The sequence below is a fragment of the Sus scrofa genome, chromosome 17 (genome assembly GCF_054392235.1).
Source record: "Sus scrofa isolate SSC_HxYL_T2T_F1_AM1 chromosome 17, Sscrofa_HxYL_maternal_Yorkshire_Landrace_v2.0, whole genome shotgun sequence".
Lineage (NCBI taxonomy): Eukaryota > Metazoa > Chordata > Mammalia > Artiodactyla > Suidae > Sus > Sus scrofa.
In genome coordinates this window covers 61,629,855-61,655,934 of record NC_139399.1, presented here as the reverse complement: position 1 = coordinate 61,655,934, position 26,080 = coordinate 61,629,855, and the positions used below count along the sequence as shown (strand labels likewise).

The window sequence follows — 26,080 nt, the reverse complement described above, 5'->3', positions numbered from 1 at the left end:
GAATTTTCATCTCTCACAGAATTTATTACTTGAGCTGCCTGAGTGTAGAGGGGACTGTCTTATTGATGTGATACCCCTAGTACCTAGCACAATACCCAACATATTATCCAGAAAAGGAATGAAGGAATCGATCAATTGTCAAGTTGGGGAAAAAGCAAAATCAAGACCAAAATAAAACAAAACAAAAAACCAGAAATGGAAGACCTTTAAGAGACAATACTCTGACATGATATGGGCAAAGTGAAGAGTGACAGGCAAGCCACTTGCCATGTTTTTCAAAATAGATGTTTATTACAGCCCTGCTGATGATGCTAAAAAGCGGGAAACAATCTACTCCATCAACGTGGGAATGGATAAATTAAATGTAGGACATTTAGCATTTTAAAAGGAGTGAACCAGATCAATATGCATCGACATGGGGAGACCTCAGAAACATGGTTGAAAGCAAAAAGCAAGGTGCAGAACATGTCCATTAAAATACCTATATGTAGAAGCAAAAGGAAATCCTTGCAGGTAATTCTACCTGTTTTTGGTAAAAGTGACATGTATTTTCTCTGGGAATATAACATAGATGCGATTTATTTAAAGTTAAGAATGGTCAGGAGGCTGTGTTTCAGATAGTGGTTTTTGAAGGGGAGAAGAAGAGAACCTGGGGGGAGGGGTGCAAAAAGAGACTCAAGTGCTATTTTTATGGTTCATTTTGATTTAGAAGTAGAGTTCTTTAATTATATGTATTATTGCATATATAACTTTTTTTTCTCCTATCCACTAAAAATTGGTCCATTCCTAGACTTGAAACATTTACAAATTGTGACCCGAATGCTCCAGAATATCTTGATAGAATTCATGGAGGGTTTTTTTCCCCCCTTCTCCTTCTTCATTAAAAGCTGAGAAAAACATTTGTGAAGGATATTGCTTAGGCCAATCCTTCTCATTTTGGAACAGTCTCATTGTTTGTCAACTGCCAGCTTTGACATTCTCTCTCACTTCCCACGGTCTGGCAGCCGAGAAGAAATCTGGAGCCAATTCAATTCTCCTCCTCCGAAGAGACAGCTTAGCAGCCTGCACTGTGTTTGGAGAGAACTAGGAAAATGTGCCGTTTTTCCCCTCTATTCCAAATACCCATGCTGGTGTGTTAAGATGGGGAAAATCTGCCTCATGGCAGAAGTGTACCAGCAGCATCCTCTGTAAGAAGAATTAATTTTTTGATATGTCTTGCTGTTTGATGGAAGGCTTGATAGTACAACAAAAAAGCTTCCAGACTCCACCCCTTACTTGCAAAAGTTTTCAATCAAAACCAGACCATACGAACACAAATGTTTCATAATAATGACAAATGTTGATTGTGAGCTATACATCTCAACAGCTCTCTTAAGTTTGACTATTATCAAATCCATTTTACAAACTGAGTAAGCTGAGGTTCAGAGAATTGCAGAGGCTTTTATACTTAATAGGCAACAGAGTTCAATTCAAACCCTGGCCCGCTAGATCCAGAGAGCCAGTACCTTTTTAACCATCTTCCCAGACTGTCTCATGTCACAGTCTCTCCTGCTTAGTGTTGAGCAAAGAGAAGATCCTCAATAAACACCTCTTGCAGGAATCAATGAACATTTTACATTCTGACAGACATTGAAAGCAAGCAATATAACCTCACCTGGAAAATAATCATGGAATTTAGACTCATAAACACATAGGGAGACAGACTACTCCACTTACGAACTCGGATAAGTTTCTTAGTCTTATAAGCCTCAGTTCCCGTATTTGTAAAAGATGACGTGTGGGAAGCCGAACTCTAACACGGCCCCCAGGACTCTCACACCCCAGTCTTATCCCCTCTGTATGATCCCCTCCCCCTGAGAATGGGTAGAACCTGGGAATATGATGGGCCATCACTCCTGTAATTAGGTTACTGATCAGTTGATGTAGAATTAATCAAATAGAGATTAGCCTGGATGGGCCTGACCTAATCAAAAGAGCCTTTAAAAGAGGACAAAACTAACACAGCCTTGTAAATCGACTATACTCCAATATGAAGTAAAAATTTAAAAATTCAAAATAAATAAAGGAGGACAGAGCTTCCGAGAGGTAATGCTGCTGGCCTGGAGGAACGAAAACCACCATGTGACGAACTGCCTCTGGGGGCACAAGGCCAAGTAGTGCAGGAGACCTCTAGGAGGTGAAAGCAGCTTTCGGTTAACAAGGAGCAAGCAAGCAGTGGTGGGGGCCGGGGTGAGGGGGTGGTGCCACACAGCTACAAGGAGATGAACAACAGCCAGCAAGCTCAGCAGAGGACCCGGAGACTCGGAGGAGGATCACAGCCTCCACCAACACCTCATTTCAGCCTGGCGAGACCCCAAGCGGAGCACCCAACCCATTCCCTGACTCCACCCATGCGACTGTGAGATAATGCATTTACACTGTAATATAAAAAACTAAATAAAGTAATAGCGCCAAATTGCCTAGCACATGTGTGATCCAAACAAATTTTAGGTCCCTCTTTTCTTGGAGGGTGTGAAGCTACCTGTACACCGTTCCGAAAGTGAACCTGACAGCTAGACTCTCAATAGCCATCTTGGCCCATGAGGACAAGAGCCACACTAGAGATGCTGAGTGGAAAGTTAGAGGGAGCTTGGAGCCCTTGACCTTCACACAAAACCCAGAGCAGCACGGATTTGGGTATGCAAGCAATACTTTTCATAATTGACTCACTCCTTTGGAGTTTCCCTATGACTATCAGCCTAACTCAAGTCTGTTAACAGGTCCTCATCAGTGAGGTACATTATTCAATTTATTGACTCACAATTAGGCTCTCATCAACAAAAATATTGACAGGGCTGACCTTACTCTCGGGAGCAGGTTACCCTGGACTTCCTGGAAGAATTCAAGGGATACCATAGAAAAGGGCTATTGCACTTGTTAGCCAAGCATTCTGAAGAATGGAGTCAAGATTTCATCTCTGGAGGAGGTGGGGTAAATAATGAGCGAGAAGGAGCTAGAGGTAGAGGAGAAGGACCCATGGCATGCTCTGCAGAGCCCGATTCCTCAGGGCCCCCAGGGTATTCCAGAAACATCCTTCAGCAGCAGCAGCATCATTATCTGCTCCACAGAGGAGGAGGGTCAGCAGCGAGGAGGGAGCAGATTCTCGCACAGAGCTCATTTCAATGCTTCCACGGCAGGCCTCTCTTTTTTCTGGAGAGAATTCCTGTTTTATCATTAAAACTGCTGATTGTAACCCCGCTAATAAAGGACTGTGGCTCACACACACAGAAGAGGCGGTAATGCGATCAAACGCAACACTAATATTAAATTACTGTAACTCATTTACCGTGCCTGCGCGTCATTACCACCCTCCCCTTCGCAAGCGCTTGTACACGCACACGAAATCTATAAACTCTTTCCAGGAATACAAAAGCATCCTCTATGATGTTGATAAGAAACAGGACAGTCACTCTCTCCTGACATATTTGTTCTTTAAAAACAAATCAATGGCACAGGGATTTGGCACCTGAATGCAGAACAACGGCTTGATGAGGCAAAGATTGTCTTCATTAAGAACATTAATATTCATAGGGAGTAGAAAATCTGACACAAGAGAGGACTCACTAACCTTTTCTCATATTAGATTTTTACTTCTTAACACAATTACAGTCCGGCAATGACTTAATTAATGCTGCTTTTCGTCAGACGCCTTTAAAGAGCTGTCAATTTGGTCCTGCAGAGGCTGTCAACGAAACAGAAAGACAGTCATCTTGGTGAAAAAGACACAGGAAGAAATTCAAACACTTAATAATATTCAAAGTGCTAAGCAAAGTCACATATCAACCGGGATTAAGGAGAATTTTTGTCTTTTCCTTCCATCTTGTTGAAGTGAGTCTTGGCAACAGAGCATTGGGAATTGACTACTGGGTTTGGAAGGTGCAGAGAGAGGCTGTGAAACGTCAGAGGTGGAAGGAAGGGCTCTCCCCATCTTAGAAACGTGGCACATCAACGGCCTATGCCTAGGGTAACTCAGATGACCTGCTCTGTACAGTCACTGCATGTAGCACTGGACTTGAAAAGTGAGGCTGTTGTCCAAACGCCTCTCTTTATTGGGGAGGAAATCAGTCAATCCCATGTATGTTTGACCCAGACCTTGCAAACTTAAGCTCTGCCAGCCAGGAATTTCTTTCTTAAAAGGCACAGTGTGAAAAATGATTAAAATAAAGTATCTGCCAAGATATAAAACTTCAGGGATGTAAGTTTTTCTTTAAAACCTGGAATATTTAGCAACCCTGCCTACTGCTCCTCATGGCCATGACCTACAGAATTCGAGAGCTGATGGCTCTCACGATTTTTACCACCATTCTCTCAGCTTATACCAGGTCAGTGTCACACCTTTCCTTTACCACCTGACCCCACAAGGCCCTTGCAATTGACTCTCTTTACCAAGTGGACAGTGGCTTCTATCCAAACACAGCTCCAGACTTGCCCAGATAGCAACACCTGGGCTCAATCATAGGATTATCATTTTGAACAAATTAGGCTGTTTCTGAGGATATTTTCTTCTGGTTATTTCTTGGCTAAAACAATGCACCCTTGCCACATGGCTGGAATACATAAAACAATGCACCCTTGCTGCATGGCTGGAATACACCTTCCAGTTCTTAGCCTGCATCTCAATCACAGCACTACTGACATTTGGGGTCGGATAATTCTCTACTGCGGGGTTTGCCCTGTACATTTGGAGGATGTTTAGCAGCATCCTTGGGCTCTATCCATGAGATGCCAGTAGCACCCTCCTCTAGTCCCTCCATATGATAACCAAAAGTGTTTCCAGACATTGACAAGGGGCAGTGTCGCCCTCAGCTGAGAACCGTTGGCTTCTGTGGTCCCTCTTCTATCTTCAGCCTCAGGGTCCCATCCTCAGAGAGTCCTGCTCTCATCACTCTAACTCATTCTCCCCTGGCTCTCTACTAGGGCTCCCTGTGCATGTCACACAAGCGTATGTTATACAGGTGTTGTTTTTGTTTTTCCTTTTTTGTTTAGTGGCAGGGTGAAACTAAAGGCTACTATGAATATTATTTGAATAATTGAGTCAACATTTCATAATCCACTGTAAAGTTAATTAGGCCTCATCAGCAATGGGTGGTTAATCCAGTCTCCTGGATGGCTTTGAGAAAAAAAAGAGTCACAACATAATCATCCCCTTTCGGTTCAGCTGCTAGTGACTGAGGTCACAGAGACTTGATAAGCAAGCATCCTTCCTTCTCTACAGTTCGGCTTTCAGTGCTCAAAGGTGTCAAATCCTAAGTCTCATTTTTTAAATACTGGACATTGACTTCTGGTTCAGAAAAGATGAGCAATTGTGTAGAATGACGGTGTGGTGATGCCTTCATTTTTCCCTGCCTCAGAAACTACTGGCTGCAACTCTCTGAGGACGCAGAGGAAAACTTGCAGACTTTCTTTACTCTGGAAAGATTTACTGGGCAGGCACCACTTAGCCATACAGAGAAAGCCCAGCAGATACTTTACCATCAGCACTGGTTACTGAAGAAGAGAGGGTAAATAGGGGATAAAGTGCCTGACGCAAAGAAAAGGTTCCTGATTTTTCCTTTGGTGACTCATTTTTAGACCCTCTCTCACTCACTGAAGTATTCTTAAGATCTCTTGGCAGGTCCCCAAAGGAGGCTCGCTGAGAAAGAGGGGCATCCTGGCTAGTGGCCCAGAATCAGCATCAGTCCCTAGAGGTGTGTTGGAGAAACCCGCCTGGGTGTACCATGTGACTAAGGCTGGAGGGACCTCACACCCTGCCATTCCAACACAGTGGGCATACTTCCTAGAAATTACTGAGCACAGAAGGGAAATCCAAGAGGGACTGAAAGGTTACGATATCACTCTGGTCAAAGGTAAAATCTTAAGCGGCTGAAAGACCACCTGGCAGGGGTGGGCAAAGCCACCTAGGAGGGTGGGACCTATTCTCAAGAGTGACACCATGTGGAAGCACCAGGAACAGCAGCAGCTGGGACCCTGAAGTTAGTTTTCCAGCCTTTCTCATCCACCATTTCTCTCTCCACCTGGCTTTTGAAGCAGAGGTGAGTCTGTGAAATGACTATAGCGCCTGGGACTCAGAAACAATTCATGTGGGCCTGAGAGGCAGAGTATGGGGTCAGGGAAGACTACATGAGGGATTTTTACTTATTAGTATTTATGGGGACTCAAGTAATTAACTGGAACTAATAAAAAGGGTGTAGCTATTTTTCTTCCTCAAGTTGTAGAATTTCATCACTCCAATTGTGGCTTCCAGAGGCTGCAAATTAATTTGACTCTGATGTCAAAGACAAAGGAATCTGTTATAAGACCACTAGTAAGAACTTATATTTTAAACTTTTAGAACTGGGCTTGTGAGAATTTACTGCCCTACTGTTGGTCTTTTCTCACTGCATTAACCTGCTGATTGATAGAGCATATTCACATTCCAGCTGGCCATTCCTAAGTTACAGAAGCAAAGAACCGACTGGACTTTCCTTCTCTACCATCAGCCCCAGTGATGTAGGGCCACAGATAAAGGCTTTGACAGGACATGGATCTGAGTTCAAGTCCCAGCTCTGCCTCGTAGTAGCTCTTTCATCTTGAATAAGTTACTCAGCCTCCCAAGGCTCTATCTCCTCATCTATAAAACTGTGATAATGATTTCATCCCGGTTAACTGTTATTGAGAACGTCATACAAGCCAAGATATGTGCTTTTCAAGCTTCATTTGATGTAACCTCATAATATCTACAATGCTTAGGCACTTATTTTCATGAGCAAAATGTCAGGCTGAAAGATGTTAACAAAATGCTCAGGATAATGTGGCTGGGAAGTTGTGAGGTCAGTATGTGGGCTGCCTTAGATCTTGTGCTTCAAGCCCTGCTCTGAAATCTGTGATGAGGCTTTGTGACAACCCAGTGAGATCATGCATGTACATAATTAATACTCTAACACATATCCCTACATGTAGCACACAGTAAGTGGTCAACAGACGCTCTTTTCCCCTTTACACATATTAATCTCCTACTCCCAAACATCACCTCTTCTTATCCCTATCTCTCAACTAATAGTAAAATCTCTTTGTTCAATTATTTAACTGTGGCCTAATTCTGCATGCTTCTGTCTTAGGCCAAATCCTTCCTTCTAAGATTTTTTTTCTTCCTTTTGTTCAAGAAATTATTTTTATCATCATTGGAGCCCATGTTCTTATTGACTCACATGCTGACAGGAAATACAATTTTTCATGCAATCCTAACATAAACGTTGGAGTTAGCTCCTCTCTAAATTGAATGTCTGGGGCCCATAATAACATCTTTGCCCGTAGTAAGGCCTCCCCAGGTTGGAAGTGAGCCTTTTCTCGGTAACTACATATATTGAGTTGATCTTGTGAACAGATCGAAAACTTATCGTTGAGTGCCAGGGGGAGTTGATTTGGCCTAGAAACTTCTCCAGGGGTTCAAGTCATATTTTATCATTACTAGATTCTGTAGACATGAGTATCTGATTTTAAAACTAACATTGAAGAAAAATGACCTGATTTTCTCACTGTGGTACTACCTTATCCTTAGCAGGGCCAACATGGCAGGGCAAGCACGAGGTCACTGATCTTCTCACTCTGCCATACATGAACTCAGGGAAATCTCATGCACGGATGGTCCGGCAAATGCCCAGAGAGTGACCCACATTTATCACTGAATGAACTCACTTATCTCTGAGGACTCTGTGTCTTTTTTGGAGTCACACCTGTCATGGGAAAGACTGAAAACACCTTTCAAAGAAAACCTAATTTACTTAAAGAAAAGTGTATGTGTCTCTTCAACAATCTTTTTGTGTACTATTCCATGGACAGGATGATGGAACAGACAATTTCTAGCCAAGCCACTTTTCTAAGACACCTGTCTGCAGATAACTGATCATGAAATACAAGTGTCTGGAACGCCTGAGAAGAGGGATTACACTGTATCCACTGCAATAGGCTAGGGCAGAGATGGATGTTTGCACACCTGTGTTAGGCAAATTCTCCCCTCCTTAAGTGAATAAAGAAAGGTTGTCAGATCTAAGAAAGAGAGTCATCTCCCCCTGGACTCTCCTTGTCGTCCCCAACATGGAATCTGAATCATGTGTCAGGGAAATTGGGAAATTGGGAAATTCTCATTCTATAAAATGGGCTCAAGGAAATTTGGGGAGAGACATCAGTATAAATATTGATTAAGCAATCTGTTCGTTCTAGAATTAGAATGCAGATTAACATGATACACCTACATGCAGATCTTACTACAATTTTCATAGTTACTAGCAATTGTTTCTATTGATGTATACCTACATAAGGTGAACTGTATGTAATAACATATTATGTACTGAATGCTTATGACACACCAGGTACCATTTGAAGTTATTTAGTATCCTACCATATTTAATCCTGACAGCAAACTGGTATGGAGGGAATTATTATTTGCATTTTATGGAGACGGAACCTGAGGTCATTTGACTTTCAGGTTTATACTCTTAAATTAAGTTATATAATCTCATTGCACACACACAGACATGCATACACACGTACATCTGTATTCACACTCCCAATTCTCATGAATGTCTACAGATTGCATTCTGGGACATCTCAGATGAGGCATAGATGCAGCAATAGTGAGACTGAATGACTGTGCCCTGTGATACTCCTCAGGGTGGCTGTCAACAAGCCTTAATTTAAAAGTAAATAAAATGAAACAAAACATGTAAATACAGTACCAGCAGCATTCTGCGTTTACCCTTCGTCTCTCTCATAGACAACTCTAAATCCTGAGACAGATCAGCTGGGTGCTTGGGTGTGTGCAGTCCTCATCGAAATGCCTAGCACAACTTCCATGTCAAAAGCACTCCATGACAGCATGCATCCCCCCTTTAGCTGCACCGCCCTCAGGATACCTCTCTGAAGCAGTTACTGAAGGCAGAGATGAAAAATGAACTTTTTCGTATAAACTTGTGCTAACTCTTACATTCACTTTTAATGAACAGGTCGTATGTGGTTCTAAGGGCGTCTGCATTTTTCTTTAGACCTCATTTCTTTCCTTCGGCTGTAATGAGAGGGGAAGAGAGAAGCAGAGAGTCGCTTCAAGTCCTGCAATAGTTCATAAATATCTCTTTAAATATGAAACTGTCGAAACACTCGGTGGCCATTACTTATTTATTAAGCTCCCTATCCAAATTTCTCTGCATACCATGACCACTCTCTGAACTCACACGATGATCTTACAATATGTCAAACACGGAACCATCCTCTCTAAGATCACATCGTCCTCTTGCCCCTTTGCAATCACCTTTTCATTGGCCCAACTTCTGCTCCATAAGCATATTTTAATCCAGGGCAGTGTTCGATCTGCCATTGATTCTGCCATACTGTCTGCCCTGGAATCACTCCTGAATGTAGGAAATCATCCTTATCCCATGCACACGTTCTCTAACCAAAATCCTTTTATCAAAAGAGAGAGAACCAGTGTGTTCCACCTACCTATGCAACATCCCTTACTGAAAAGTAAGTCAAGTATATAGGGCTCAATTAAAACTTTTTTTTTTCTTTTTATGGTTGCGTCTGGGGCATATGGGAAGTTCCCTGGCTAGGGGTTGAATCGGAGCTACAGCTGCTGGTCTACACCACAGCCGCAGCAATGCCGGATCCAAGCCACATCTTTGACCTATACCAGAGCTTGCAGCAATGCCGGATCCTTAACCCACTGAGTAAGGCCAGGGGTAGAACCCACACCCTCACGGACACTATGTCAGGCTTTTGACCCAGTGAGCCACAATGGGAACTCCTAAAGCAATTTTTAAAAACACCAGGAACCACAAGGAAGAAAACACAACAATCATGACAAGTAATCTCCTCTCAAAATAATCATGGAGGTTCCCAGGTTAGGGTTCGAATCAGAGCTACAGCTGCCACCCACACAACCACGGCCACAGCAACGCAGGATCCTAGCCACATCTGCAACCTACATCACAGCTCACGGCAACGCCAGATCCTTAACCCACTGAGCAAGGCCAGAGATTGAACCTGCAACCTCATGGCTCCTAGTTGGATTCGTTTCCACTGCGCCACGATGGGAACTCCTGTCTAAGCATTTTTTTTTTTTTGCAGTTTAGATTATAGTATACATGAATTCTCTTCTTAACAGTAATATAAAATTTTCACAAACCAATAAAAATATTTCCTAGTCATCATGAAAGAAGCTCAAAGAGGATTCGCTTATTAGAACACGAACAAAATAACATAAAAAGAGGGCAGAATTCTAATCTTGGGTGCTACAGCTTGATCACAGGTCAAACAACATTCTTTCTAGTCTCAGCTACAGCATATTTGATATGTTCTGGACTGTCTGAATAGCTGAGGGCTGTCTTGATTATTCACACTTGCTGTGTCTGGTTTAATAATCTCTATCAATATTTTGTCTGACTATAATAAGTTCCATGGGGGAAGGGACCAGCATTTACCTATTTCCTCTGTATACCCCACATCTAGTATGGGGCCAGGCACATGATAGAGCTTTGGAAGTGAAGGTCAAAGGAATAAATCATTTCTCTCTTTTTCCTGTCTATTACCAGGTGAGTACTCGAAGCCAATCAAGGCATAGGTATTAGATGCAGAGAACAGGAAAACAAGGATGTTTCATTTTGTAGTCAACATAACAAGAGGAAAGTGGATTCCTATCCAATGCGGCATTGTTGGTTTTTTATTTATTCTGCCTATTTAGACAAATAAATAATTACAAATCCCTTTGTGAATTCCAAAACGTTTAATCTCTGAAAGATAGGACCTGGTCAGGGAGCCCTTATAAACATGGTTAGCTTTCTCAATTGCTTTTGGGGAAATTCTAGGACTTCTTCCTATTGGATTGATGGTAATTAATACCATCCCCATTGTTCACCTGAACACTTTATTATTCCACAAAGGAGACAGGAAGTAGCCTTAAAAAAACAGAAAGCAGAATTAGATGACATCATTAAATGTTGGACACTGACTGATCTTCCTGAGATGCTTTATAAGCCTCTGTGCATGACAAAAGTTTTCTGCACAGGACTCCAGATGTAAAAAGAATTGTGGCTCTTTCCCAGACGTATTAGCAGTTGTGCTTTATTTTCACCCTTAAAAATAGGGACAAAAATAACAACAACAACAACAAAAGACAAAAAGACAAAAGACAAAAAAAAAAAAAAAAAAGGAGTTCCCGTCGTGGCGCAGTGGTTAACGAATCCGACTAGGAACCATGAAGTTGCGGGTTCGGTCCCTGCCCTTGCTCAGTGGGTTAACGATCCGGCGTTGCTGTGAGCTGTGGTGTAGGTTGCAGACGCGGCTCGGATCCTGCGTTGCTGTGGCTCTGGCGTAGGCCGGTGGCTACAGCTCCGATTCAACCCCTGGCCTGGGAACCTCCATATGCCGCGGGAGCGGCCCAAGAAATAGCAACAACAACAACAACAAAAGACAAAAAGACAAAGACAAAAAAAAAAAAAAAAAATAGGGACAAAAATAAAACCAACCTCATAGAGTTATTGTAGTGATAAGTAAATTAATTAATATCTTAAAGGATTAAGAACAGTGCCTGGTACAGAGTTAAGTGCCCCAAAACATTAATAATTCTGTCACCTTATATATATATGTGTGTATATACATATATATTTATTTATTATTCCTCATTATAATATGTATTTTATCTAATATAATATGTTCTATATTGTGTAATTACATAAATATAATTGTATATCAATAAAATATAATTAAAATATGCCATATTATATATACTACATACTTTTTAAACTACATTAAATCATGTATTCTATTACATTTCATTATAAAGTTAAAATATTTTAATTCTAAAAAGTTAATAAAAATTAAATATTTTTATTGTTGAAATTTTTGAAAAAGTAGAAAAGAGTAAAAAAAAAAAATCACATTTTACCCTTCACTAAGAGATAAGCACGGCAATTACAAACAACTTCAACAAAAATAGTGGTTCTTAAATATCTACAAATCCTTTAACATCTCTTGCTTCAAAAGATGCAGGTTAATTTTCCTCATTTTGAATGAGGGCCAGGCATTGCGATTCACTAGTAAGCAAGAAGAAGTGAAGAAAGTGGAGTTCCCGTCATGGCTCAGTGGTTAATGAATCCGACAAGGAACCATGAGGTTGCGGGTTAGATCCCTGTCCTTGCTCAGTGGGTTAAGGATCCTGTGTTGCTGTGGCTCCGGTATAGGCCAGTGGCTATGGCTCTGATTCGACCCCTAGCCTGGGAACCTCCATATGCCACAGGAGCAGCCCAAGAAATGGCAAAAAAAGACAAAAAAATAAAATAAAATAAAGAAGTGGAGAAAGTGACGGTGTGTGACTTCGACAGGTACTGAGTCTCAGAAGGCATCATGGCTATTTCCGGACCACTCCTTTAGATGGTCACACAATCAGTGTGGAGCCAGTCACCACACTGTGAGGACACTCAAGGAGCTGGTGGAGAGGTCCAGGTGAGGAGGAACCGAGGCCTTCCTCAAACAACCAGAGACAACCTTCCAGCCAGGCAAGCGCCCCAGTCTAGAAGGAGCACCTTCCAGGATGCGGTTCCATCCCAGGCGTGACTGTACTTTCATGAGGGGCCAGCTGGAATTTCTCAGCTAAGCCGCTTGCAGCTTCCTGACCCAGAAAACCATGAGACAATAAATGTTTACTTTTGGAACAGTTTATTCCACAGCTTTAGGTAACTTATCCAATGACGATCAATAGTCAAGGGTAATTTCTAGAATTTCTGTTCTTGTTTTTTCAACTTGACTCAATCGTTTTTCACAAACTAGGATTATAAATTCTATATGTGACTTCGTTGCTTTGAATATTTTAACACTATTTTAAATCTCCTTTAGATGGTTCTATTATTAATGGTTATGGGAAAGACCACGTCCATCACAGTTCATGTGTTGAACTCACACAGGGGTTTACACCCAATAGGTAGTGGACTCTATCCGCATCCATGCATAAAGTAGACCTGGGATACAGATTTCTCATAGTTGGCTCTATCCATCCATGACACTGGATAAATAATAAGTTTTCTTAGGGTGACCTTGGAAAGTGGGGGGCGTTTCTCGATTTCTCCTTTCACGAATTGGTGGTTTCTGACTTTGTGCAAGAAGTTAACTTCCAGCTCCTGCTCACCATACTGAAGTGAGTTGAGGCCTCATCTTCCATCCATACACAGACATGAAAATTCTAGCATTAAAGTCTTTCCTAGACCCCTGAAGCTCTTCCACTCTTCCCAATGCATAAACACATACAATTTTATCCTGTGTTCTCTGAACAAACTCTTCTCAAGCTACCTTGATATCCCCTTCTCTCTGTAGGTTATCAAAGTAGCACAACTACAGTCGCTTCCTCTTTAAAAGTGTTATGTCTCAAAATAATCACACTTACTGAAACTTCATTTAATTCTATTGATTCAATACATTTTACCAAATGAAAAATATTCCCAAACATATGTGCTTAATTATTACTTAATTATTAACCTCTCTTTAAGGTCTGTTTTTCTACAAATACTATTTAACTCTCTTATTTGTCCCTTCATGACCATTATCCATGACATAATATATTTTGTGAACATATTAACACCAAAAATTATATCAGATATTCTTTCCTATTGACCTAGATGCCCTGGGGAATGAGAGGCAGTGATTTTTGTCATCAATAGCGTTTAAAATTCAATTTTGTTCATCATCATCTACCTATTGTCCAAAGAATCTATGGCCATACCATACTGACTTTCTTTCTTCTTTCAATAAACGGATGCCTTAGCCTAGTCCTGGACATCTCCTAGCATGTCAGCTTTCTCCCTGAAGCACAGCTTAGAGGCTGCCACACAACGTGCAGTGGGTCTCAGAAGTACACAGTGAGCACGAATGCTCCATTTTCATTGAGAACAGCTGCTCATTTGCTGTGGAGAAGAGAGGCCTCAGGGTTAGGAGGGACGGAACTGCTCAGCCTTTAATGTTTTTGCAAAATTATCTTGTTGACAAGTGCAGCATTATAAATTTGAATCCATTAGCTAAAAGGATCCATAAATATTTGAATAATGGCCTTTTTAGAGTTTTACCAGTCTATCAAACTTGTCACATGTCCACTTTTTACATTTTCCCTAGTGCTGAAAAGAAAAGGGCCGAACTGAATCTTGTGGATGATTTCTAGACATGGGATTTTATCTTTGCTTCCAAGATGGAAACGCTTTGCCAAGCAGAAGTGATTAACAAAACCATGCTCATATCTGGTAGTGGTAGAGGGTATACTGTTCACTAAACTTGGCTCTCCCCTTCCATGCCGTGGTATCTGGCCAGCCAGGGCTCTCTGCTTCCTCTCCTTGTATCCAGAAATGGCCAGATGACATGTTCTGGCCAGTGAAATGTGAGCAGATATGACATGAGTCATATCCAGAGAGTGGTTTTATGGGGCCCATATGTCTTCTCTGTTGTCTCTTTTTCTTGCTCGAAACTGAGGATTCTGAGCCAGTGAATGATGGAATCATAATCTAGAAGTAACCTTGGATCTCAAAGCACTTCCTGGAATAAAGTAATCCACATGCTAACCGTAAACACAAAGACTGGTCTATTGCACGTGTGAATATCCACTTTTATTGCATTCAACCACGGAAATACTGAAATCGGTTTTAGCAGCTATCCCAACTAATTGAGTGTCCTATAGTAAGTTAAAATAGTAGCAAAACTATTGGATTTTTTGTTCTCAATTTGGGATTCTCGATTTATTTGTTGTTGTTTTCAAAAGAGATCTCCTAAATTCTGAAATAGTGACCCCTGAATATGTTTCCAGAAGATGGAATACAGCTTGGCTCTGTCTTATTTGTATTAGATTATGAGTCTACCAAGACGATCTGTGTGAACACCTTGGCACCTGGCACAGGCGCCGAGCAGGCAGGTATTTAATATGTTGTTCTACCACCTGTTTGTCTGATTTCTAGAGAATGAAGTGCAGCTCTCCATCCTCAACTCCCAATAATAGCACTTTGAATGTTTATCAGAGCATTTCACCTCACACTGTCACTTTGGCGGTTTTTCTGTGCATTTTATCCGTATTTCTAGGGTTTCTCAAATCCATCAGGAGATTAAAGAGCTCACGGTAAAGCTTCACCCTAGAGCCCCTTCCCAAGCCATTACTGTAGGGAATACCACTCTATTGCTACCCTCTCTGCCTGTGGGACAATTTTAAAGGTTAACATTCATTGAGTTTTTACAATGTGCCAAGTCCTGGGCTAGATGTTCTATAAACATTACTCTTGCTAATCCTTACAACAACCCTGTAGGATTTATATAATTATCTCCAGGACATGAGACTTTGGGAGGTTAAAGAATGTGCCAAAAGTTACACAGCTGGTAAGTGGAGAAACATGGATTTAAACCCAGATTTGCCTTGTTCCAATTCCACGTGGTGTGGGAATCTCACAGAGAACATCTGGAACATCCACACGATAAATTGATTTTATAACCTAGGGTTTCTCAATCTTGGCTTATTGAACTTTGGGCCAGATAACCCTTAGTTGTAGGGGGTCTGTCCTGTGCACTGTAGGATGGTCAGCAGCATCCCTGTTTCCTACCCACTAGGTGCCAGGAGGACCTCCCTGAATAAAGGTCCTCAGACATCGCCAAGTGTCCCTGGGGGAATACTACCCTCGGCTGAGAACCAGAATCATAACTTAATGGTAGACAGAGATTTCCATCTCCTAAGGAATGAGGTAGTATCATCTTTCTGATTAACAAAACTATATGTCATCATGTCTCTGTTTTCGTTGTGGCTACCAAGAAGCCTGAAGAAAAATTTGTTTCAACTATAGCAAATAAATATTCCTACTGTCCTGAGAAATTCCCATTTATTCCCTTTCTAATTCTTGATACTCTTTTCCCATGCTTTCTTTATTTGTACACTTTTTCCCATTGTACTTCGTCTTTCTCTATTTGAAATTATTTGAAATACTTCCCAGAAGATCCAAGGTACAAACAAACAAAAAAACACTTTCATACTGATTTTGAAATCAACTTGCTTAATCATTTCATCAAAGTTGAATCTTTTTAAATGATGAATATCTGTTTTCTCTTTAAATCTTTTCAACAATTCTCTCATATTAAAAATCAAATTTGGATTAAGAAATTAAAATTTACTGAAATTGTCTAACTCCCAGAATTACATTTGAAAATGGGTTCAGGCATAGTAAAAGAACAGAAATAGTTTTTTTGTTTGTTTGTTTGTGTTTGTTGTTGTTGTTGTTTTTGCATTTTAAGGCCATATCCATGGGATATGGAAGTTGCTAGGATAGGGGTCAAATCAGAGCTGCAGCCGCCAGCCTACACCACAGCCACAGCAACACAGGATCGGAGCCAAGTCTGTGACCTAGGCCACAGCTCACGGCAGTGCCGGATCCTTAAACCCACATCCTCATGAATACTAGTCGGGTTCGTTACCTCTGAGCCACAAAGAGAATTCCCAGAAATAAAATTTTTTAAAAAGAAACTAGAAAATTTTTGGAATTATTTTTCAAGTTCTCTCATTGCAAATGCTGAAAACTATTATTTCATTAAAATATTTGTATTACCAAGTTTAGAAGGAGGGGATTTGTGGTTACATGGATAGCCAAATGGATGTTGTGGTTAAAACACCTTTCTAAGATGTTTTTCTAAGATGTTGCTACCACTCATGCTCTCAGCAGATACACAAAGACAGATTCAGCTAGCTGATAGACTCCACTTTTAAAATTCTACCACATGTTTTCACAAACGAATTTTCCAGTCTGTCAATTAGTGGGGAGATAAAAATTGGGTCCAGAACAAAGGGTGACTCAGAGGCTCATTTGGAAATTTGGGATTTCTGGTTCTGCTTTGACAGATTTGGAAGAAGAGGCAAAACATTTCCTGTAAATACCATCGCTGAGATGGATTCTCACTCTCTCATTCCCTCATCAAACAGAAATCTATATTGTGCCTTGAGTTGAGCCCCAGAGAAATTATCAATATTCACACATCTGGCACAAATCTGTTGGAAGGAAAAAAAAAAGATGCCATCTGTATTTCTTCAATCGTTTTATAGCACAGCTCCAGTCTCCTGTAGTCATTTTGTCACATAGTCTTGTAAATATAAAGTTATATGACTTGCCTTGTTTGAGGACACTGTTCATCATAAGGGGAGGATGAGGAGATGATGTCACTGCCAGGAAAAAAAAAAAAAAAAAAAAGCTCGCCTTTCCCAATCCCCCACCTTCCCTGGAGTACAAAGGAGCCAAATTTCATCAAGTTTGGCACAGTTGTAGGAATTAACATGACTGAAATGTATGCCAGATTTCAAAACAATTTCTAACAGTTTCTGTGAGACCGTGTAAGCAACTGAAAATTGACATGTTGTGTTGTGCCCGAGTCAGCCAACTGCTGTCACTGCATAATTAGATTTTCCTGCATGAGAGGAGAGTTCTTAAAAAAATTATGAAATAAAGCAGAAACTAATATAAAGTATAAGCAGCCCTATTATTTGCAAAGAGGTCGCCTTACACCAAAGAATGACTTTGGATGTACACACACACGCACCCAGGAGAGGCCAATGGCCCTGGCTTTCTGTGCTTTATGTTCATGAAATGCTATTTGCAAAGGGAAGAGGATTTTCAGCACAGGCCAGATGGAAGTGGGCCCACTTGGCTGCCCAAGGAATGGCTGAAACCCAGAGCTAAGAACAAATTTGGAGCTAATGAACGTGTGTTACTTCCTTCTAATATGGGATAGTAGATGTGACAGAATATGTGGGTGTCCCCAGTCTTTATTCTCCCCTTCTCTAATAGTGACAGTAGTTTCTGTTGGGCACAAGGTCACTCGGCAAAAGACTATGTTCTCCAGGTTCCCTTGTTCCTCAGCTTAATCATCTCACCGTGTTCTGGCCCATGAGACATGAGCAGAATATAAGTTTGCAAATCCATGTCCTGTGCTTAACAAGAAAGGCAGGGTCCCTCCTTTCCCCTCCTGTCTTCCTAAGGGCAGGATGGTCATAAGCCATCTTTGACCACGGGGATGATATTCAGATATTCACAGCATGTGGATGTGGTCTGCACCCTAGATGTGGGGTGTATATATATATATATGCACCAGATACCTTTCAGTTGCCCTACCAACTTTGGATGATCTTCTGGAATGCTCCACGAGAGAGAGGCCAATTACTACTTTCATTAAGCAAGTATACTTCTGGATTTGTTAACAATAGCATTTCTGTATCCTAATCAATACTGCACACTTGAAGATGACCTTCAGAGTTTAGCAGAGCCCTTGCACACAGAGAAGTGTTTATACCCCTGGACACATGTATCTTTGTTTCCCAAACATCCCCTTCAAAGTAGACAGCTTTTCCCAAAGGACCTCCTCTCCTTGACACATAAAAAACATGACTCAAAATACCATTCATTCATTCATCCGTGATGAGGTGATTACAATTATTATCACAACCTTACAAATGAAAAAACTATAGGCTAGAAAGGTGAAGTAACTTATCCCAAATCAAACAGCAAATAATTTCAATTTTTTTTTACATCATTGAAATGTAAAGTACAGTAGAACCAGCACCAGAATTCAGTTCTGCTGGCTTCAAAGCCACTGATTTTAAATTCTCTTTGCTCCTCAACTATTTTATAATATGCATCTTTGAATTTGTGAGTAAAAGTTTCAGTGTTATTTACAAAAGTAATTAATTAAAAAATTTAAATTGAAAAAATATCTTACACCAAGGTTTTTTTTTTTTTTCCTTGTGGCCAGTAACAGAAATGGGCTTACTTATTAATGGGATTTATTGGCTTAAGTAACTGGAAAGTCACCGCCAGGACTAGTTTTGTTCTGGCTCGACCGTGGGTTGGAACAAGGTCTTCACAACATGACTTTCGCCATCTCCCAGGACAGCTCTTCTTCAAGTTGGCTTCACTCCCAGGTTCCACATGGTATATTCTCATCTTGTATTTTTTTTTCTTTTTTTAGGGCTGCATGTGCAGCATATGGAAGCTCCTGGGCTAGCAGTCAAATCGAAGCTGCAGCCGTAGCCTACGCCACAGCCACAGCACCACTGAATCCAAGCCGAATTTTGTACCTATGCCCCAGATTGTGGCAACGCTAGATCCTTAACCCACTGAGCAAGACCAAGAATCAAACCCATATCCTCATGGATACTAGTTAGGGTTCTTAAGCCCCTGGCCACAATAGGAACTCCTATCTCATCCTGTTTAACACCAACAGAAGGGAGCCCGACACAACATGGTCTGATTTGTTTATGGGTCTGTCAACAGAAATCTAGGTCCTAGAAGGTTCAGGGCTCTGACAGGTCAGGCACGGATCCCCCTGAAATCCTAGCCAGGCCACAGACTCTAAGAAGAAACCTGGTTCTCAAGAGGCCAACCAGAGTGCTGCCCCAAAGAGCAGGAAGTGGATATTGGATAGGCCACAATTACATTCCCTACACATCTCTTTGTATACTCAGTGATGCCCCAGTGTAGGAATTTAAACTCATGTTTTATGACCCTCTCCCAACACTGGCCTCAACTACTTTTTTCTCCACCGATTTCCTTCCTATCCACAAACTCATAGACATGTATATACAAAGAGTACACACATGTGCATGAGCGTGCACACATGCACACATATAGACACAAACAGTACACACACATGCACCCCCCCCCGACTCATTCCTCTACTCCATGTGCTTCCCATTTCCCTAAATAATACTTAACTTCCAGAGGCAGCCAGCACCCCAGGGGCAATTGTGCACCAGGCACTGGACTCAGATCACCAGTATTTGTAGCCCAGGTCTGCCAAAAATTGTTTACACAATCTCAAGCCAGTAGCCTTAGTAAGTAAGCCTTGATATCTTCATGTGGAGATGGAATCACAACTATTTCTACCTCACAGAGCTGCTGTGAGGATTAATACACTAATAATACTCATATAATACTCTAAGCACAGGATCTAAACTCATATGCTAGCTAGTACAGGTAATAGGTCACGGAAGCACCCCACCTTTAGTCTTCTGTCCTCTAGAGCATTGATTTCTCTGAATAAATGTGGCCTAAAGTGATCTTATTTGAACTTCCATAATACTTAGAAGTAACACAGGGTGTATGGGCTCTGAGGCACATGTCATCGGCATTGGAAATTTACTGTCCTCACAGTCCAATCCCTGTGACAGAGACTATCCTTATTCTCACACTGGGACTTTACCCTCTTTTAAAGGATGTGGATCTGGAGCCAGACAGACCAGGGTCTAAGTTCCAGCTTTACCATTTACTATGTGTGAGACTGTGGACAAATTGTTTAATGTATATAAACTTTAGTTTTCTCCCCTGCAAAATACATTTCCTGTCAAGCATAAACAAAGCAACATACACATAGTGCTTTAGTAGGGCTCAAGACACACAGTAGTTGCTTAATATATGGCAGCTGTTACTTTATACTACGTGTATTTTCAACCTGCTTCAATGCGTCAATTCTCCACCTCAATCATCCAAATAAATGGTCATGGAATAAGTTTAATTGCTCTAAAGACTTCTTCTCTTGTGCTTGCCAAGGGGGAGGGGGGAGGAGGGAGGAGTGGGATGGATGGGGAGTCTGGGGCTAGTAGTGCAAAGTATTACATTCAGAATGGATAAGCAATGAGGTTCTACTGTTCAGCATCGAGAACTATATGCAGTCTCTTGGGATAGAACACAACGGAAGACAGTATGAGAACAAGAATGTACATACGTATCTCTATCTATCTATCTATCTACATACACATTCTTGTCCTCATACTATTTCATACTACATCTACATATGAATGAACGACTGGGTCACTATGCTGTACAGCAGAAATTGACTCAACACTATAAACTGACTATACTTTAATAAAAATAAAAAACCTATTACTTAAAAAAGTCCTCTCCTATGCATGTCTAGATCAATCCCCAGACATGTTTTTCAAATACCATTAGTCTACCTGGTCATATCAGAAGAGCAGGCACACTCAAACTCCTGACTAAAAAAATTTCAACAGTCACGTTCAGAACAGGGATAATGATATGGAACTAAGAAGGACTGAGTTCTTATTATGGACCAAAAATGCACTAGAGAGTAATTTATTATCTCATATGTTTTTCCAACAATCTTGGATGACCAACTTCACAATAAACAATAGCCTAAAACAACAACAATATAATATTTTCACAATTTGGTAGGTTGCCTGTAGTTTCTCTGGTGGTTTTAATTGGCATTCACATAATTCCATTCAACTAGATGGGCAAGGGGGCTGTAATGTTAAATTGGTTTCATTCTATCCCCAGCAGGTACTGCTGACTATCAGATACAACATTTTGGTTCTCCCCCATGTGTTCGCTTGTGTAAGTCGAACTGGCTTTCTTGTCGTATGGTGGTCTCAGGGCAAAGTCCCAACATGGCAAGCCCCTCGGGGGTAGTGCTTAGTAAGCCTCAACCCACCATAATGGACAATGATGTTCCATTGGCAAAACAAGTCACATAGTCAAGGCCAGAATTAATCTGGACAGATTCTTAGATTCTGTCTCTTAATGAGAGATGTGGCAAGGAATCTGTGGCCGTTTTTAGTCTTTCACAGAGTATAAACAAGGGAGCAAGCAGCAACCAAGTGGCAGGGTTTAGAATCAAATTCAGGTTATGAACGTCCCTATACTCTTTTCAATATATCACATGTGTCTCAGAACAATCCAAGAATGACGATTTTCCATAATCACTAAGATTTACACTTCCTGTCTTGTAACACACATTAGAGTCCCTATCATGTAACAGGCATCATTTCTAGCTCCGGGCTAGATCAGTATATAAGACAAGCAAAAACCCTGCCTTCAGAAAGCTAAGGACATGGAGTTCCCATTGTGGCTCAGTTGTTAACAAATCCAACTAGGAACCATGAGGTTCGATCCCTGGCCTCACTCAGTGGGTTAAGGATCTGGCATTGCCATGAACTGTGGTGTAAGACACAGACGCAGCTCGGATCCTGTGTTGCTGTGGTCTGGCATAGGCCAGTGGCTGTAGCTCCGATTAGACCCCTAGCCTGGGAACCTCCATACGGCGCAGGTGTGGCCCTAGAAAAGACCAAAAAAAAAAAAGAAAAGAAAAGAAAAAAGAAAGCTAAGGACATGTAATAATGCCAGATTAATAAAATGGGGGTGACCAAAGGAGAAGAAACCCTAAATTGATCAGGAGAGGGCTCCCTTAGAAGAGATGAAACAAGGATGGAGAAAGGAAAATGTTTCTAAGGGAAGTGTCCAGGAAATGTAAAGTCCCCAAGGCAAAAAGGAGTTTCGTGGAAGAACAGAGAAAACAATAGATAAAGCAGAAAGAACAAGAGGGAGGTTGTACGGGAAGAGTGGTGAGAGGTGAAAACTGGAGTTCACAGGACCTTCAAGGCTACAGAAAGGTGCTTGGATGGTATCTGAATTGAAGCAGGAAGCAACTGGAGAAACCTGAGCAGGGAAATGATCTAGCTCACATCTGATCAGGGTAACCCTTGGTGAGACACACTCGTTCTGGCTGCTATGTGGTGTGGAGATTACAGAGCAGCAAAGAGCTGAGCAGAGCTCAGTTGGAAGCTTAAGTGCTAACAGTGGCAGTGGGCAGGGAGAGAAGAAGAAGTGCTTCGGTATAAGGGTTTACAAGACTCTGTGATGGACTTTTTATGGGATGGAGGCAAATGGAAACAAAACTACCAACGAGTTGAGTAAACGCCGCTCATGGGAGCCACAGGTAATAGGCATGAGTCTACTTAATTATGAAACTGAATGTCTTTGTTTCAGCTTGTTTTCAAAAAGCATGCACAGGAGTCTTTTTTTTAATTTTCAAGTTCATACAGGTGTGGTAGCTGAAAAGGACCAAGTGTTTTAACATACAACAGGGACCTGCTATATAGCACAAGGAACTCTACCCAATATTCGGTGATAAAATATATGGGAAAAGAATCTGAAAAAGAATGGACATGTATACATTATAACTGAATCACTTTGTTGTATAGCAGAAATTATCACATTGTAAATCAACAACATTGCAATAAAACTTTTAAAAATGGGGGGAAAAAAGAACAGGGAATCAGAAATGGATACTTTCTGGTTGCTGAAAATGCTTTCAATCCATTATTCCCAATCATGTTCTCTGGAACAGGGATGAGAAAAGAAGCAATGAATATATATGAACCACATTGTCTGTAGGACACTTACTTGATAGTACATCCAAATACAGCAACCATGGCCTCAGAACTATTTCTCGAGAAAACTGAGACACATCATCTTCCCCCAAATCTACTGCCTAATCCCTATAGCTTCCCAAAGGTTTATTTAGTCTTTCATTGATTCATAAATTCTAAAGTTGTCCTTGGCACTTAAATGAGTGGACAGAACATCCATCCTTTATATTTATATATTTATATATATATATATATGTTATATATATAAATAATGCTTCAAAACACTTTGATCAATCCATATCATTTCATATCAACCCATATCATCCATTATATACATATAAAACTATATAACACATTTTATATATATGCCTCAAAATACCTAAATCAACCCATATCATTCAGTCATTCAGGAGGCTACTGCACTTGTCAAGGCAAGAGACCTAGATCTTCATCTTTGTCTAATAAATTTTATCCTGAGACTTAATTCCCTGTTGTCTGCATATTTTTCCTGCATAAAACTCCCCAAACAATAAATCATCTTTCTGTCTTGTCCGTCATGTATGGGCTCATTACTTCACACATCATAATTATAATCAACGAACAAAACTCAAGGAAAAAAAATCTGAACAATGAAATGGTACATTTTTTTCTTAACATCAGTGCAACTTTGTGTGATTAAGCATGTAACAATACAGATGGGTGCTTTGGATGATTTCTGTGTAGCTCTTTTACATTTTGCAGATTTTCTTAACAGGTCCAACTACCTAAGGAGGAAAAAAAAAGCTCTTTTTACCTTTAAGACTTCGAAGTTTGATTTTTTAAGTGCACAGATAAGTTTAATGCCTAAATTGAAAAATGAGAAGAATATCCGTAGGGAAAAAGGAGCTTATTGCTGCCTCCCTGAAGTTCATCAAATGTTGTCACATATTTCTCTAACATTTTTGACTTGGTTAAGTGCAAATTTAGGTGAACACACTCTTTTTCCCAGGGTTCATGGCAACAGAAATATAATATGTATTTTCTCATTAATGAGCACAGCTCTACAGTCTGAGGGATCTTAGGCAAATGGCGCTTCCTAGAGGCAGAGGACTGGACAAAAGGACCTCATATTTCCCTTATTTCTTCACTGAGTTGTTGCTAACTTTTTAAGCACTCATGTCATACACTTTCTTGGGTATATTTGTGGCATATAATAACCTGAAATCCCCATTCTCAGAATTTAAATTCTCAACAATAGTATCCCCCATACCTATAGGTAAAAAATAGGAATTAAGCAAATGGATGAATGTTAATAAAGCTCATCTTTATTCTCATCAGTTATCATATCACTGGAAAATCAACAAATTTCATTCATGTGATTATTAAAACACTGCCATGCACATAGACCCAAATTCTTTTTCAAAGTGTGGCTTGGGGCAACAATACCGAATTCATTGATAACAGGCCAGACCCCTCTGTTGGTCTTTTTATTTCGTATTTATCATTGATGCCATTTCATACGGCTGTGGTTACCTGGGTAAAACTGACAGTATCACTTAGGCCATGATGAAACCAGTCTCGACTAGGAAGCTTCCGAAAAGTTGACCCTAAATAAAAGGCTGCCTCTGAGAAGATTGAATATAAACTATTAATATCTCATTCTATGCTATAAATAGTTCCTTGAAATTGTGTCTATTAGCAACACGGTCTCGAGCATGAAGCTTAACCACTCTGTACCTTAATTAATTTATTTGTTGAATTATGAGGTTATAGTAAGGATTTAGCGAGTTAACACAAAATGCTCAGAGCAATATTTGATAAGTGTTGAATACTAGTACTGAAGGGTTTATTATTACCTCTTCCTTCAGTAAACTTCCTGATCCACCTGCTGAAGCCCTCCTCCGAGAAGCCTCCTTGACTCCTACTGACAAGGTTAACTCATTTCTTCTTCCATACCTCTTCCAGTCCTAGGTAATATTGGTTATAATTACTTGCTCTTACATTCATCTCTCCAGTTGATCCCCATCTATACCCTTGGTTGGTGTCTTTCTTAAGTAGAAATAGTGTCTTCTGTGTCTGCACCCTAGGTACCAGCATATCTTCTTGCATATGTGAATAAAGGAATGAATTTGCTCTTGGTAAATCTCTTGGTAAAAATTTAGACTGGTTTTAGACATAAATGCAAAAATAATAAAACATTTTGCTTGGGTTTAACATTTTTAAAGGTTCATTTGAATGAGACTATCACCAATATACAAGAATAAAAGAATGAATCTACTCAGTGACCATCAATGTCTGCTCTATCAGCAAGAAAGATACAATCGTACATCATATACCTCCTGATGGGTGTACCAATACTACCTCTAAAATAACCCTAACTTTTACCAAAAAAAAGTAATCCTAGGTTACACCAGGCCTTTTAATCAATTTACAGGAAATACAGTGGACAGAGGACCACGTTATATAACACTTTGATGATTAAATTAGTTAAATCCACACTGAGAAACTCTACAGAGCAAACTCTGCAAGATAAATGACCAAATAAATTTCAGGGGCAGGGGGGAAAGGGAAAGAGAAAGCTGCAGATTCAGAGAGCTCAAGAGAAAGACAGTCAATTTCTAATATGTAGACTGACTGCATTTGAATTCTGATTCAAACAAATTCTAAAAATACTCTGTATATTTGATATCATAAAAGAATTACTATTAACTACTCTAGCATTGACAATAGTTATTTTTTAAAATGTCTTCAGATTTAATAGATATATACTGAAATATTTCCTAATAAGATAGGTTCATGTCTGAGATTTTCTTCAAAATAATTCTGGGTAGATGGAAATTTAGAAAAAACAAGATAGAGTTAAGAGTT

General features: G+C 40.4%; 1 protein-coding gene across 24 annotated transcripts in view; it reads right to left on the bottom strand.

The window, feature by feature from the left end:
- Positions 1–26,080, bottom strand: part of TSHZ2 (teashirt zinc finger homeobox 2) — a 1,034,366-nt gene that overhangs the window by 637,936 nt on the left and 370,350 nt on the right. For 17 of the 24 annotated variants that reach the window (XM_085002582.1, XM_085002585.1, XM_085002599.1 and 14 more), the window contains one exon: positions 3,608–3,721. The exons of 6 other annotated variants lie outside the window; for them this stretch is intronic. The gene's annotated coding sequence lies outside the window, so the exon portion shown is untranslated. Of the gene's footprint in view, positions 1–3,607; positions 3,722–17,182; positions 17,234–26,080 lie in introns of all 24 variants that reach the window. One more of the 24 variants, XM_085002594.1, reaches the window with a different exon arrangement.